The sequence below is a fragment of the Prinia subflava genome, chromosome 4 (genome assembly GCF_021018805.1).
Source record: "Prinia subflava isolate CZ2003 ecotype Zambia chromosome 4, Cam_Psub_1.2, whole genome shotgun sequence".
Classification (NCBI taxonomy): domain Eukaryota; kingdom Metazoa; phylum Chordata; class Aves; order Passeriformes; family Cisticolidae; genus Prinia; species Prinia subflava.
The window spans coordinates 23,224,441-23,241,414 of NC_086250.1; the positions used below are offsets into that span (position 1 = coordinate 23,224,441).

The 16,974-nt window shown below is 38.7% G+C and overlaps 1 protein-coding gene across 1 annotated transcript in view; it reads right to left on the reverse strand.

Moving 5' to 3' along the window:
• Positions 1 to 2,697, reverse strand: part of MRTFA (myocardin related transcription factor A) — an 85,687-nt gene extending 82,990 nt beyond the window's left edge. Inside the window, exon 1 of the mRNA XM_063395970.1 lies at positions 2,631 to 2,697. The gene's annotated coding sequence lies outside the window, so the exon portion shown is untranslated. The remainder of the gene's footprint in view (positions 1 to 2,630) is intronic.
• Between the last annotated feature and the right edge of the window lie 14,277 nt (positions 2,698 to 16,974).

The window sequence follows — 16,974 nt, forward strand, 5'->3', positions numbered from 1 at the left end:
AATCTTCCTCATACCTTGAATTTGGCAAGTTGTCACAGAAGCAGTTTCACTGCAGGAGGTATGTTCTACAACCACTCTGGATTGCTCAAATGTTTATACAGATTGCCATGTCAACTGGCATATCATCTTGGAACTTTTTTAACATGTTTGAAACTGAGGACGCAACAATGAAGACACACCATATTTAAGAAAGGAGTTTTAATAAGCTCAACAGCTTTCAGCAGCTGTGCAACCTCCACCCCAAGATAACTGAGAAGTTCCCATTTGAAGGAGGATATTTATTAATTCAAAATGCATCAGCTAAATTTCTTAACAGCTCACCAAATTTCTCTGAACACTTTTTGAATTTCTTTTTAGAACACTAAACCAAGTGTTCTTTTATTCTGTGACAGTTTGCAAATAACCATATTTCAACAGCACTTTTCACTCCCATTATACTTTAATGAAAGTACACACAACACATAATAAAATACTGCAGCCTAGGAGAAAAGAGCATTGTGTTCCTCTTGTGTATCTCCAAAGATAAGGAATATTCAGATAATCTAGCTCAGGAACTTTGGACTTTATGCCTTGCCTGAAAAGCTGCCCCTCCAGCAGTAAAATTCCCACTACTGTGCTGAGCCCTGATAAAGAATCAGCTCTGAAGAGACCCATCTAATGAGTCATTTCCAGGAATATCCTAATTTTCTTTGGCAAAAGATATGGACAGATATACTTTCCAAATACTTTTAATGTACAACTCTATTTTACCTGTTCCAGTCAAGCAGATTTGCAGCCCACAATGATACCATTTCAAAGCTGAGTCCATAAAAATAACATTACTCAGATAGAGGAAAACAATCTATTTCTGTCAAATATTCCCAAAATATCAATTTTTAAACCCATCCAAACAACTGAATCCTGTAAAGATTTTCATTCCTGTGCCAGAATATCCTTTCCTCTGACTATAACAATACCATTCAAAATGCTGCTACAAGTTTCATTTTACTGAAAGGTACTCTTATCTGTTCCCAGCACTAGTATCTTTTTCCCAGTCGCATCAAAAATAAACTGCTTCTTCCCACTTCAGGATCTCTGATCATGCCTTACTGGCTAAGAGAAGGACCCTGCTTCCAGAAAAATCAAACCTTAGGTGGACAGCTGCCAGGTGCTGGAAACAAAGGCTCATACACTTTTCCCATGTTCCAGCGCTACCAGTTTCACTGTCTCAATTAAATACCACTTGAAATCGCTCCTTGTTTTCATAACCATAAAATGCCCAAGTCTACCACTAGTTGAGATGTGCTGAGATCACAGTCTACCTTGCTGACTAACATTCCAATTTTCTTCTATTTACCATCACCACATTTATCTCCTGTTGTATTTTATCTTAGAAGACTACAAACATTAAGGATCAGAAGTTTTTTGTTCTGTTATTGCCATTTCTATCTTCTCCATTTTTTGTAAATATAACTGTGATCACATAATGATGGTATAATGGAATGAGGAAACTCTTTTTAACCTCCTAAAAACCCAACACTTGTGTTAAAGTTAATCAATTCTTCCAAATTGCAAAATACTGATACACCATTCAGAGAAAGGCACGGTCATTTTCTAGATCTAAAGATACAGCCATGTTAAGTGAGGTATCCCTTCAATGCACATATTCTAAATCACTTTACCATAAGCATTGTGTTTTGGCTATAAAGCCACTCTGAAGCTCCCCAGCATTTCTCATATGCTGTGTTATGCAACTCCATAATGTCCAACACTAAGGTACATGGGACCATGCCCAAATCCACAGTACCCTGCAGGTGATAGCATCAATTCAGACTGCAGCAAGACACTCATATTGCTAAGAGTTACCAAAATATACCCCAGAAGATGGAATGAAGGAAGACCACCAAAAGGAATTCACAAACAGAAGCCACCGCTTATCAAATGGTTTCATCACTCTCTCACATGACGAGGCTGAACATGGAAAGGCTTTCATGGCAGCCTGGTGATCCTGAGCTTCAGACAGCTAACAGCCTTTCCAAGCCAAGAATTCCGATCACTAAGTGACCTTGTATTTTGCCACCATATTGAAACCCACTATATAGGTGCCCATAAGATACCTGCAAGTCGAGAAACATACACAGGCCATTCTCACTCTAGGATCAGAAGGCCTACTAGGACACCTAATTTTTAACTCTAGGTCTTGCTTCTCCTTCCAGGAAGTCTGAAAGAACCCTTCAGACATTTGCAGTGAGGAAGTTACTCACGCTTGACAAGTGCAGACCAAGGTGACAAAGAAAAATCTACAGATGGCTACAGTCTGAAGGTAAGCTAACACTTCCTTTGACTGACTGTCTCAGTTTTGCACAACTCAGTCACCACAAAATACAGGGAAGCTGTTTTTGGTATTCACCTAAAATAATAATACAAAGCATTTATCACTGGAGCTCTGTAGAACTTCCACAGCCACTAAGATCAATCCTTCCAATCGAAGAGTGTAAATACATTTGGTGAACTCTAGATCATTTGTTTTTCCTACAAAAAAACCATAGTAAGAAGCAATAAAAAGCAGACGTGTTATCAGAACATTTACCATGACACCTCCACTTGGTGAGGACACACTACATGAGACATGAGCACAATGCACCACTTACCATTCTTCCTTTCACTGAGTGGTGGGAGGTTTGGGTTCTGGCCATGATAGAGGTTGAGGGTCAGCTCGGGCTGCAAGGTGAGCTCCTGCAGCTCATTGGCAACAGCTTCGCTCTGTGGGCTGGGGGCTGCTGATAGGGACACCAGCACCGGCTCATCGTCATTTTCGCCAGCCCCTCCTCCGTCCAGCCCATTTCCAGCAATGACGGAAGGGGGCAGGCACACCACACTGGAGAAATCCACTTTGGCTTTCGTGATGGCAACCTGCAAGACAAAACAGCGAAAAATAGACTATAAATCACACAGGACCCTCCTAGCCATATGTCGAGTTCATCACGGTGTCTTCCATGCTACAGAGAGACATGTTGAGTTTATGTGATCATCATCAGTTGAAATCCAATGAAACTTGCTCAACTCAGCAGTTTAAAAATTAGCATAAACCTCCAACAGCATCACCACAGAAACTACTGATGACATTAGAGATCATTATAATTTTCTTACAAAGTATAAGAGCATTCTCAGTTTTTGGTATTTTAGGAACTCAGTGTTGAGAAGACACAGATTGATTCACTCCAATGAAGTCAGCCTATTTGGAACCTTGCTGAACTCTTGACTACTCTCCTTTACATAACAATAGTGTCTTAACAACAGTTTATTTGAAATCCAGTCACAAAGTAATCCTTCATAATAAACCTGGAAGGACAGCTGAGTACAACAAATAAGGATTTTCAGATAAAAATCAACTCTATGTCAAAAAATAATTCTCTTGTTCCATTTTGTCCTCCCCATTCACAATCAGTGAAAATTAATAAAAGAAAAATATTCCACATAAACAAAAAAGCTTTCCTGTCTTAAACCTCAGCTACAATAACCAAAATGTGCAACATATAAAGCGCTTTAACAAAAGAAGTAATTTTTATATGTTTTATTATATTTCCATCATTCTTTAAATAAGTATTCAAAGCCACTTCTGTGTTCAAATTAAAATTCTTTTCTGTTCAGTAATTTAAACAGAAATGTGAAAAATATGGGATGTTAATTCGTGTTCTTATGGGTTATGGAATGTTAGAAATTATAAAAACCACTGTATATATGTTATATGGGAATACAGTCTTAAGTTTCAGTCTGCCTTGAAAATTCGCTGAGACAGAAGCAGGCACCACCCTGGAATTTACATTTAGAAAGAAGACAAAGGATTTACGGGAAACTCTGGCCTTCTCTTTGGCATCAGAAAAGGACACATTAAGATAAGCTATCAGTCTTCCCCTCCCTGGATGACAGAGCCATCAGAGCACTATCATCAGCTATGGGAGCATGGAAGCACCATCATCAGAGCATCATCATCGTCTAAATCTCCAGAGAAGAACTATTCCTATTCATAAACTTTGGTGTCCATTCACTCACGGAAACTAGAAATTGACACCTTGCAGCAGAGAAGGAGACTCCTTTCAGTTCAGCCGGAGACGACTATGAATTCAAATAACTAGCTTGGAAACAAAAGGACTATGAGGAAATTTTTGCCAGAGGTGGAATAAAGTGTATAAAAACTAAGCCCTGAACAAGGCCAATTCGTGAACTCAGGGGGGACGGCAGTTGGCCAGATACTGAGTCCCAGTTCACCGTTGACATTTCCCGGGTCAATCATCAACATATCTACGCTGTGGGTGGTTTTGTCGAAATTCTGTAATCTGATCCTTTTTAATAAACCAAAAATTATAATTTTAATTGGACTACTATATTGGCATTTATAACAGAAACAAACCAGCTATAAGTCTCTGGTGAAATGGTTACTGTGTCAACACTTAAACAATAACGGACATTATACAAGGGCAATCATATTTGGTTTTGATTAATGAGGATGGAAGTCTCCTTCTTAGCACACTGCTGTTTCAACTCAGAAGACTCAGCTGCACTGTTGTTACTTAGCAAGCAAAAGGTATTCGCAGATACTAACCTTCAAAAAGATGCAGGTAAAGCAAAGTCAAAACAATCAGGATAATCCTCCAGAAACCAATCAAAAAGCCTAAACTCGAAACAAGGATTTTAACAATACAGATTTTATTAAGTATTCCCCACTTAATACTCATAATTAACCTGGATAAGTGTGACAACACCAACACATAGATAGCTGGCAAAGGAGCTCAAAGGAGCTTTCCCCACTTGCATGCTTCAGTTGATTAGCACCATTTGTTGTGTAATATCCAGAACAGAATCACTTTTGTACCGCTTGTATAATTAAATCATTATACAAGTGGTAAAAATATTAGTTTCAAAATTTTTTTCAGTGTATATTTAAGACCTCAATAAGAATTCACTGGTAATGAAAATATGTTATTTCATCCATGTTGTCATACACTCATTCCCAGGACCCTAAGTCATGATCTGAAGAGAAGCAAAGAAAAGAAGGGAGGAGAAAAAAAATAGGAACCAACAAAAACCACTAACTGAAGATGGTGCTTGTTAAAACAAAACAAATGAGACTGAGCCAAACCTTACTGCCATATGAAGTATTTGCTTTTACTTCAGTTAAAATTTGGCCAGAGAGTGCCTACCCTTTCCTTGATATTTCTCCTGTCCAAAGCAAACATGAAATCATATATATTTGAAAGCAAACTGTAACGGTAATCTGAAAAGAGAAAATATTGGTATCATGCCCTTCTCTTAATAATGGATAGAGAAAACTTGAACACACATTGTTAAACCAGAGACTTAAAAGAACAGAGTTTGGTACAACACAACAACCTTTGCAAAGGCTGGAAAGAGTTAAAACACAACCAGTATAGTTGGCCTCAGCCCCTGTCCCTGTAGGATGGAAGACTCTATGGAAAAGGGCTAAAAGGAAGAGTAATTGCCCAGGTAGGAGGCTGGCTAGCAAGGGCTGCTGTTGCCACCTTAGCAGAGCCAAAGCCAATCTGCTTTACGGAAGGGGATGTACTTGTTATAAACATAGATGGTTAATTCATGTTTTTATGATAAATTAGAAATTCATAAAGTTGTATAATGTGATATCAGGTAGAAGTTTATGTTTTAAAGAGACTTTGCAGCAGACGGCGAAACTGACAGCCCCGAGACCGCTGACACCTCCATTCATAAGAGAACAAAGGGATTTTTCCAGGAAAGCCCGCAGCTGCCCAAGCACGTGGGAGGGGACCCCGGAGATAAGCTGGCACCAGCAACTCACATCTTGGGTGCCAGCTTCGCGGACCATCAAGTCACATCCTCGATATCTCGACCACTCATCAACTATAAGGACCTATTGAAATTGGACATTAACACTTGAACTAAGAAAAGGACTCTTTTCTGCTTGGTCGGGGAGCCTCCCGAATTTTGTTTAGTTAGTGGGGAAACAATGGTGAATCTGGGGAAATATTGCCACGGGCTAAATAAAGTGTATAAAACCCAAGCCCCAAACAGGGTGAATTTGTGAACCGTTGGGGGAGATAGCAGGCTGCCAGACCCTGTATCTGACGGTTCACCCTTGACATTTCCCGGGAAAACTCTGTCAAGTTTCTCTGCTGTTGGTGGGTTATCGAAATTCTATAATTTGATTTGTTATTAATAAACCAAATTATTATTTAAAATTGGAATATCTGATTGGCACTTATACTGGAGACATTACACTTCCACCTAGTTCCACATGGTGGTCAGATCATGAGGAAGTGCAAGTGCAGCCAGGCATAAAATCACAAGCAGGTGACAGACATATCTAACACTCACCCCACACGGATATGGAATGGCAGAATTCTAAACCTCCCGTCCTCAATCTACCCTAGAAAAGAAAGATTTCCTTCCTCTTCTCAAAAGGGAAAAAAAACCCAACAAAACTTGACACGTCTCAAATATGCAAGATCTGCTTTAACTGGGTAAACAGCAAATGTCTTAAGAACTTCTAACATAGTGGATTTTCTTTTCAAGAGGAATTTTTAACCTGCATGATGAACTAAGAAAATCACATTTCAAACACCACTTCAACAACAGTGTTATTTCCCTAATCAGTATATTGACATTAGCCAGACTACTGAAAAGTAATCATTTATGGAAAAGCACAGTATCCAGCCACAGCAAAAGCAGTCCAGGCAGAGCCAGCTACAAGGAGCAGGAGACCCATGCTCACACACCATTTTGCTATGTGACCTTGAGTAACACCACACTAAAGGGTGTTAATTGCTATTTAAATTATAAACCAGAATTTCTCCATTAAATTGTCCGATGAAACTTCATCACAGCAGCTGTACTATCTAGAATTGCACCTGGACCTGCACATTTCCTAACTCATGCAAAAAAAAGACACAGATGGAAGGTATCTTAATCCTAGTTGGCATGTCAGTCAGTGTTTGTCGCACATCAAAGGAACACAGCTTAAGCAAACCTTGGCTTGACACTCATTCTCGCTCTGTCACTAAGTCCTGAATTGTGCTGGAAGTGCTGTTTGCTGTGAACTGATCAGAAAGCTGATTCAGCTGAAATTAAATTTTTCATCTGGACCAATTCCTCCACACAAGGCACAGTTGAAGCAGAACACCACCACAAAATACAAAGAAATACAGTCAAAAAGAATCAGTCAGACTGGACAACAATTCTGTTAGTCCAAGTAGGGCTGCAGCACAAATTAAATAAAACTGGGATGAACCATTATAAACAATTAAAATGCATTTGGTAAGCCTGTCTTCTCCTTCCTTCACATCACCTCCCACTTCAGGCCAGTACAAGACTCTGCAATGACACACAATAAACCAGGTGTAAAAGCCAGTCTTCTGGTTCGCACTCCAACTAACTCAGGTCACTGGTGCAGTTTGCTGTGCAGCATCACCAGCGCTTGTGCCTGCACTTCACAAGGACAGAACCAGCTGATACCATTAGTACATCCAATCATCCAGCCTCTTCCTAAGGGAAAGGGAACTCTTTCTCAGATCAGTGCCAAGTTTTGGTATGGAACACATCACCACAATTAAAAAAAGAAAAAAGGCATCCCGTCCTCAAGACTACAATAAAAGCTATAATTGGATGAGTTTGATTTAAACTTCAACTAAAAGTCTGACGAGGACAGAGAGGGATTTGAAAGATGCTTGGAGGATTTATAAACATTCATGCTACAGTATTTGGAAGTCCTGTAAAATACGAGGAATCCTTTTCTGCAAATCAGTGTAAGTCTGTTTCTAGACTTCCCAGACAGTTATACCACTCTATAACTGTCATTATAGAATGATCAATCAGATAGCTACACACATTAATATCTAGAACCTAATTAAAATTTTACAATGTTTCTTTTCCTGTCATTTCCAACCAGACTAGAAACTTTCCCATAAAGAAATGTCGCCATGCCATGATCTTTAAGTGAGTCACCCAGAAGCTAATGGACAGTATTAAGAGCTAGTATTTCTTATCCTCTATAAGAGTTTCAGAGTAAGTACCCTCAAGGATTTGTATCCTTACCAGGCAAAAGCTTTTTATCATGGCATTTTTCTACTTTTCAGCCAGCTGCTTCTGGGACAAGAGCGGTTGTGATACCACAGATGTTCTACAGCAGCAGTATCAGCTAAAGCAACCTTTCAGTCCTCCACTGTCCAGCTGCTCACTTCTGTCACTACACTGCCCCTTCTTTGACTGGGGAAACTATTTAGCTGAAAAACAGACATTCCTTCCTGGGTATTCAATAAAATCAGTTCCCCAGTTTATTGCTAACTACACACACAGCTGTGTCACTAAAGTGCATGTGTCCATAACCAACATAAATGTTGGATAGATTAAATCATTCAATAATATCTTTAGATGACTGCTACCAAAAGCAGTCATCCTGATTTCCTTTTTTACTTCCTTGTGCCTTACTCTCCCTCATGATAACCAAGTTTTTGGCTGGCTGGCTGGCAAGCCAGATCAGCAACAGATGTGGATTAAAACTAGTAGTGTCTCTGTGTGTGTGTATGACCAGGTCAAATTGAACACATACCAGTTCCCTGATCTGGTTGAACCCATGCTGGCTGACAGGAGGTGAGGAATGAGCAGGCTTGACTGCTCCTTTTGTTGGCAGTGCCAGTTTAGTATCTAACCAAAGGATGTGGTTGTATGATATAGCTAAGTTGGTCTAAGCTGGCTCTTGCCAAAAGGGGTGGTTTTGGATGCATGCCTTTGTTGCTTCCCTGTGCCAACAATGGTGCTTGTCTGCCCTTATGATGGGATGATTAATGGAACTAAAATGACAGGAAACTAATCCCAACCCCTTCTCCCCTCCCAGTTTTTCACTAGTTTCCTGTTGGTCAGAGAGGTTTCCATACTGTATGTGTCTATTTTGTTTTCCTCTAGGCTTTGAGCTATCTTTCAGTGATCCTGGATGAGCAGCTTTAAGAGAAATTTCTCTAAGAAATTTTGTCATATGATAAATGTAAAGCAGAGTACTACTTTTACCAATGACTAAGTTAATCAGATTTCCTATGTGTTTACTGTGATATGGTGTTGCAATGGCAAGAGGATGCACGTGAACAGCTACCATGTAAAACAAGCTTCAGAACAGCTTAGTCTTTGCAATTTGCAGGTTTGATAAAAGAAATATTTTTCAGAAAATTCTTTATGGCTGTGGTTCTTAATCTTATACCTTGTGCAAAACTGATTCTCTCTTGTCTATCTGAAATTGAAATGTTTAAACGCCTTCAGAAGTTAGAAATAGATAAAGATTAGTTATTATTTACAAGTAATGTCTACTTTTCTCTTTAGCACACCTGTTTCCTCCCAGGTGTCATGGTTCACACTTGTATTGTTGTGACAGTGGTTTTGTGCTTTACAGCAACATAACTTAAAAACTGGCTCCTGAGAGCATACTATTGCCCCTACATGATTTTGTAAATACTTACATACTCATGGTATAATTAACATCTTGACAGACAGCATTTAAAAGAACCAAGGACTATCACCTTCCCTTACATGAAAACTCAATAACCAGAGTAAGACATAGAGGAATTTTAACTTAAAATCAAAACATAAAAGACATGTTAAAATAAGTGAGTAAGAATCAGAAAAGCACAGGGGAAAAAACCCAAAACATATACAATTCCCAAATCAAGAAAGGATACCTCTCTAAACAGCTTTCCCCTGTTTACGTTATAGGACCAAGTTGCCAGAGCAATAGCAATTTCCTACTGATTTAAGAATTGCTAAGCAACCTCCAGCACCTAACAGCAACAGCACAAGTGTGCTGCTGGCTATTTTGAGTAGACAGGGGGTTTTTTTATTTTAAACTTAAGAGCCTTCTGTTAAATGATCATGCCAGCTAAGATCAGCCAGTCAAGAGGCAATCTTGGGGCGAAGTGGCTTAAGTGGACAAATCTTTAAAACAAGACTGAGAAGACTGGAAGAGAATGCCATGAGACGCCCAAAAGCAACTATATCCCCCAGGTCATCACAAATTAAAAGAATAACCCAAAAGAAGTGAAGATTACAGCAGCTGGAAACAGAGGCACCACATTAGCTTGAGAAGTTATAACAATCAAAATAAGAGATATCTTTAGATATCAAAGTCACCAACAGGAAGACCTACAAAGTTGTATTTAAAAAAATATTTCATTTCCTGTCAGTCAGCTTAATTTAGGTACACAACTGTTGGCAGAATTATTTCTCCAGTTAATTGGGAGCTAACATGAGGATACTGTCCATAAAGAATAGATAACAGAGTCAGCAGCAAGGCAAAACATCACAAAGACTGTATCCTGGAAGAGGTACAGTCTTGAGGACTTCTTCAGGAACCACCTTAAGTTAAGAAACTGAACTATGCAGACCACTAAAAAGAAGCCACCTGAGATTATGAAGTTTTATTTTAACACATTCCACATGCATTTGACTTCTGTAAAATGAATCTGTCATCAGCTTCCTTCACTTCCACAGTAATTGGGAGCAGGGACAGGCAGAGGGGCACATGCAATCAAAAAGTAACCGAACTCATTCTGGATTAGAACCAATGATTTGGAGGGGTAAACTATTTTGCCATGATCACAAGCCACTACACTGCAAAGCCCGTATTATAAAGGCAAAGACTGCAACACATGGGAACAAAGATGCTGGTAAAGCACAGATGAGTACAACTTTATCTGAGCTAAAGAACCTGAATCCGTATGTGTACTGTGCCAGTAACACTGCAGTAACAGAGGATATATTTGAATCTTCACTGTCTCTCTCTGTTACCACCTCCAGCAAATCTAGCAGTACAAGTGTCAAAATATGCTTGGGCCAGCAAGTAACGTTATCAGACAAAAGGCATGAACATCTGTATAGAAATGTGAGGACTTGAAGGAGAAAAGATGCAAATATAGCGCAAAGCAATCAACTGCATCATTTGTGCTGTAGACAAACATAGCCTTGCACATGATTTTAACAACTACTCATCAATGATGGTATTTCTCAAGCCCTAAATAATTCCTTCATAAAACATTAACATTTGCTTCACTCCGTTCAGCTGCAATAGAAAGTTTTTAGGAGGTCTTGAAAGTCATCATTAAACATTAATTTCTTAAAGCCACAAATAGCAAGCTAAGAAATGTAGACTGATATTCCAGCTATTTTTTTAAGAAATATTTCTCATTCTTCAATATGTATTTGGAGGAACTTTGTGGCTTTCAAACTCATGGAACTTGGGGTACACAGAGAACTGATAATACCAAAGCTAGTTTTGAGATTAGCAATATTTAGAACAAACAATCCTTGCTGGGATTTGAATAAACTCTCCACCCATTTCTGAAGTTCTTCCTTTAGTTCAAAGCATGAATGAGGACAACGTCCTTCTAATTTCAGAGGACGTTAAGCCTCAAACTGGTGAAGTCATTCATTGACACCTAATTCTCTCATACCTCTCAGGGTGTTGAATGAATGATCTAGTTTGTGAGACTAAAGATGATGTGAGACTAAAGCTACTGAAGAAATAACAGTTTTTGCTGGAGTTCCAGGAACAAAAGAGTAAAGAAACGTCATGTTCAGGTGTCATGTGTCAGTGGGTACACTAATGTGTTTTAGGCCTTGGTCACGATAGAGTTCAACATATTTAAAATAAGAATTCAGCCTACTGCTAGCAAGCTGTTGGTTCCTGCTGCTTTCCTTTTGTCTGATCTAATGATTGTTCACCCACAGGGTGACTCAGGTCAGCCGAACCAGCAGATGACTCACTCTGATTTTTGCCCGGATCAGTCGGCTGGCTGGCTGGCTGTGCCCTGCAGCTGCACAATCACCAGCTCTGATGCAAAGGAAGAAGTGCAAGGCTGTGCAGAGGTTTGACCTGCTTTTGCAAGAGCAGCACATTGAAAGATCAACTTAACTGTAATGTCAAAGAGCACACTTAAATATCTAGCAGCAGTGCTAGCTTAGACAGTCTGCTGCACATCCCCACTCTCATACCTTCCTCGTTGTGAAACCAGCATAAATCTTACAGACACAACATGTACTGGACCAGATGAAAAATAATCTAGAGAAAAACATTTCTTTTCAGGATGATGTGTTCCCCAGAGTGGCTTACCATGGCCACAAAAACAGCTATGCCAGCAAAACAAAGGGAGCTGAGAAAGGAAGCAAGCTGTTTGAGCCTGCACTGCTGCCAAAGAAATGCATGATGAACTACAGTGTGTTTAGAACAGGACTGTCTGCTTTCCACCACCTTCTGACTGGCTGGCTTCCTTGCAATCATTGTCTGATGCATCTTCTAAACTTTCCTTCATGTTAAAAGCAAAGCATTCCTCCTCACCCCATAGGGGCAAGTAGTGGAAGCAATGGATCCAGCCACCAGCAAAGGCATGTGGCAGTAGATGCCAACAACCAATGGAAACAGGGAGGCTACAGCAAACTAGAAAAGTTTATGCTGATGATCTGCAGTCAGATGTGAGCTTTGACTTTGAAATTCACAGCTGAGAAAGTATGAAGGAACTCTTGCTGAATATGGTTTAGAGCAGACTGGGATGAGAATATCATTGGACGAGAGAAGCATGGAAGTAAAGGCCTCAGAAGAACCAATACACTTTCAGACAGAAGAATTGAAATTTGGGTCTAGAACAGGATGACACATAATAAATATGTGATGGCATAATAAAATGGTGATTTAGACAAGGACGGAAAGACAGCTCAGGGAACAAATCTTCACTCAAATAAAAGAAAGAAGTTTTAAATTTATACATTTTTAACAGAAAAGGAAGAATTAAAATAAAGTCATTAAATTTCAGTCAGTTCCGTTCCTGTCACAAGCACTCAGTGCAGCACAAAGCAGCAGGCAAAACTGCAAAACTTTAGAATCTGAAGGATTTTTGGCAAGGTTTTTTGGCAATTTACCTTTGTGTGTCTGAGGAAGTAGCTTTATATTTTATCTAATTCAGTTTGATATTGGCTGTGACTGAGATTGTATGTCCATATTGTATCACCACACCACAATTTGAAATTCTCACCTTTTCTCCTTCAAGCAGTGACTCTGCAGCCATAGAGCTGTAGAGCAATACATAGAGCAATACAATTCAGCTTGCTGTTCTGATGGAAAGCTACACCATGAAACATGCTTGTTTTCCCATTGTGATAGCAATCTGAATCCTGCAACCACAGATTCCTCATATCTCATTAAAAACAAGCAAAAATCAAACAAAACCCCCTAAACCAACAAAGAAAAAAGAATCAGAGGATCAAGACCCATTGAAAAATGACAGCTTTCAGTTACATCATGTGAAGTACAGTGTGAAACCAAAGCCTGAAACAAGAAGTTTTCTGACCCCCATCACATTCTTTAGTCATGACAGTATGACACTGTCTACAGAAATTAAACCAATCTGAACTGGTTTCGTCGCTCCTCCCCATCAACGAACACAGGGTTTGGAATTCAAATTTCTTTGCATTTATTGGCATCTTCTAATGCAGCTACCCAAAATGACATCCATTAAGTAGAAGGCCCAGCAATTTATTTACTAGATATTCTGTTCCCTTTTTCCCTTACAACAGCTGGCTTTCCACCCTTGGATTTCCCCACTACCGAAAATACGTAAGAATTTTCTTCTGTGATTCATAGAGGAACTAAGATCAGTATTACTGTCTTGTTTAAGCTAACCAGTTTATTCAAAAGAAGTAGCAAGTACTCCCTAAATCTAAACAATGTGAAATTTAAACAATGTGAGTAAAGAATACAGTATAGGGATAGGGGAATCACAATTGCTGCTGTTCTTTGCCAATTCAAAAGATACCAGAAACTCAACTGCTTCTTTCATTGAAACAACAAATCTTACTAATTGCTCAGCAGCATAGAAAAGTACACACGTGTGCTCTTTATACTCTTGACACTATAAAGTCCTAACTGCACAGCTGTCACACTTTACACTAATATAAATTCAAAATATTTTATCTCTAAACAATACTATCGCTCACTTTTAGTGACTACAGGCAATATTCAAGTCAAAACCTAAGAACAAAAGGTGCAGACTAAAGACAGAAAAAAGAACACCACACATACCTTACTCACAGTTCCCACAGAGAAACCCAGCTCACTTCCATGCTAGCAGCTCTCTCCCCAGTCACTGAAAGAGAAAACAGGACACAAATACTCAGATATTTAAGAACAAACCACCAAACACAGCCCATTTTCTACTTTAAGGAGCCAAGTCCTTTATCTGGGATTCTTTCTAAACAGAATCCTTAATTCATTTGGTACACACTACAGAAGTTGGATTGAAATATCATCAAGACTGCCATACTGGTATACACACATCATGCTACTTGCAGAGCAGAACTTTTATTTTAGGACTGCTGCTTTGTCAGTTCTGAAGAATGCATTATTTAAGATGTATTAAGGTAGAATATTCACTAAATCATATACTCAATTTTCTAGTCCCTGTCTGGAAATCATTCTTAAACATTGCATAGTAGAACTTGGAGATTGTTATAACTAGTTTATCACATCAAGTTATCCATCTACACAAAAACAGGGAAAAGATAAAACTACATTACAGAGACCTGTCAAGACAGCAACATGAATCCCATTTTGGAGGAGAGGGAGAAGAACCATGCCATGCACCTTAAAAATTCATAGATGTACTGCAGTAACACACCATTTTCTTTGGCAATGCAATTCTAAAAGGCATACACAGCAGTATCTAACTAGAAAATAATTACTTTGGAGGGTCTAGAAGATTGTTGTTTCAAATAGCAATAAAAGGGGTCAGAAGTTGCCATTCGTTTGGTCCTACTTCCTTTAGCCACCTTTATAAAAATACACTTCAAAGTTTACATTCCATTTCCTCCTCTGAGCTTTTAACACTTTAGGGCTTCCTAGATATCCGAAGCACAGAACTGCAGTTAAGATGCCATGATATTTTGTCAATAAGATAAAATAAAAAAGAAACAGGCACCTCCCCAAATACAAACTTCAAACCAGATGGACTTTGGACATAAGTATTAACATAGTTCCACTGAAAAGGAAAAAAAAATAAATAAGAAAAAAATAGTATAAGTTATCTACTACTTCAACATCAGAGAATAAGATCACTTAGACTGATTAGTCTTGATGCTTGCAGAGTCAGCATAACACAAAATGTGAGTTTTCTGATCACCAACAAATAAAAGAATTTTATTCTTTTTACACTGTTTAGAAGGAGCTACAGGTAATGAATTGCACATCTACTTGGTCCACTCTCCTCCACTTAACTCCACTAATTTGAAGGAGAATGGATTTACAATACTGGTACAAAAGGGGGAAGAAAAAAAAAAAAAAAGTAAGGACACGATTACTTCAGAAACTTCTCTGAGAATGTTCCTATTTTTCTCTGAATAAAATGTGCCAGCACACATTAATCCTGGCTCTATCACATAATTAAAGAGTCATTCTGCCATCTTTCACAGTATTTGTCATCAAGTCAAAATTACTTACAACTACTTAATTAATTTAATGTGACAACCCAGCAGTCAAACTGATACAACTGTAACTAAAACATAATGACGCAAGACTACACAATGACGTATATACTTTAAATGTACTTTTTATAGAATTTCAGATCCTAGATTTCCTAATAAGCAACGCAAAAAGGCCTCAAGCAGTCAAGGAAAGCCTTCCACAAAAATAGTAAACAATTAACAACTGTTAAGAGTTTGCTGTTCCAACATGATGAACAAGGTACCCGAGAATTTAACAGAACAATTTTGCTGCAACATTCTTTTTGACAGCATTAAGCACATAATATCACAATTTAGTTGTGATGTTGGTTCTTTAAATCACAAATTTCAAGTGAGTGAAACCTATCCATATACTTCAGTGCAAGTTTTTGGTATAGTTTGTTTTTTATTTTTAGTTTGCTTTTGTTTGGGGGGGGGGGGGGGGTGTTTGTTTGCTTGTTTGGGGGTTTTTTGTTTGGTTTTGTTGGTTTTTTTGGACTCTCAGGTACCCCTAAAACCACTTTTCACAACAAGGGAGTGTGGAAAAGTTAGAAATGCATTTCATTTGAAGATTTCTATTGGCCAAGCCCTAATTTCCAGTAATCTTGGTTCACTGAATATTATCCTCCAATTCAATCACCATGCTGGTGCATTTAGTTTCCAGCACTTAAAATCCATGTTCTCCAGAGTCTCAGTTGAGTCAAGACAGGTCCAACAGTAAGTTTTTTCATGATCTGCCTGTCCTGGTACAGGGAATCTGGTAATTTTCTACGAAAGTGAAACCCCATAACCAGTCAAAATAATCTCTGTATTTTCTTCAGTGCGTACTTTCCTGCCCTTAGCTCACTTACCTCTCCTAACTTTCCAACACTTTCATTAGCCTTCTCAGGTGCCTAGAGATCCTTGTTCTCCCTCTCAAAATACATCCTCCCAGATATCAGACATTTTTCTTACTTTCTCTACTCAGAACTAAAGTTCCATTCCAGATACTCTGGCCAATAAAAGGTCAACTTTATAACTTTCAGTCCCATTTGCCAACAAAGTTCCTGCTCAATCTGAGACAGTTAAAGTATTGCATCCTACAATATACTGCTTGGTCATCTGAACCCCAAACAGGAGATAACTGGCTTGCAATAGGCATGAACAGTCATCAATTTTTTTTCTAATATGTGTGTGCTATCAAGATAAGAGACGCTGTAGGTATAACATATTCCTATCATTATTCTTAATCACTCACTCCATGGAATTTCAATCCAGCTTCAAGATGAAACAACATAAAACCCAGACACACCCTGCCTTCAAAATTAACGAGTCAAACTTCACAAATATTTAGCAGAACATTACAACTGTAATGAAAGACAAGCTCTTTACTGCTCCTTCTATGCTGCAGTGAGTAGGCAAAGACTAATCTGATAACTGAAACATTTTCTGTCAAAGTTCCACAGTTAAACTGCTTTTGCTATTCTTTGCCCACAGCAC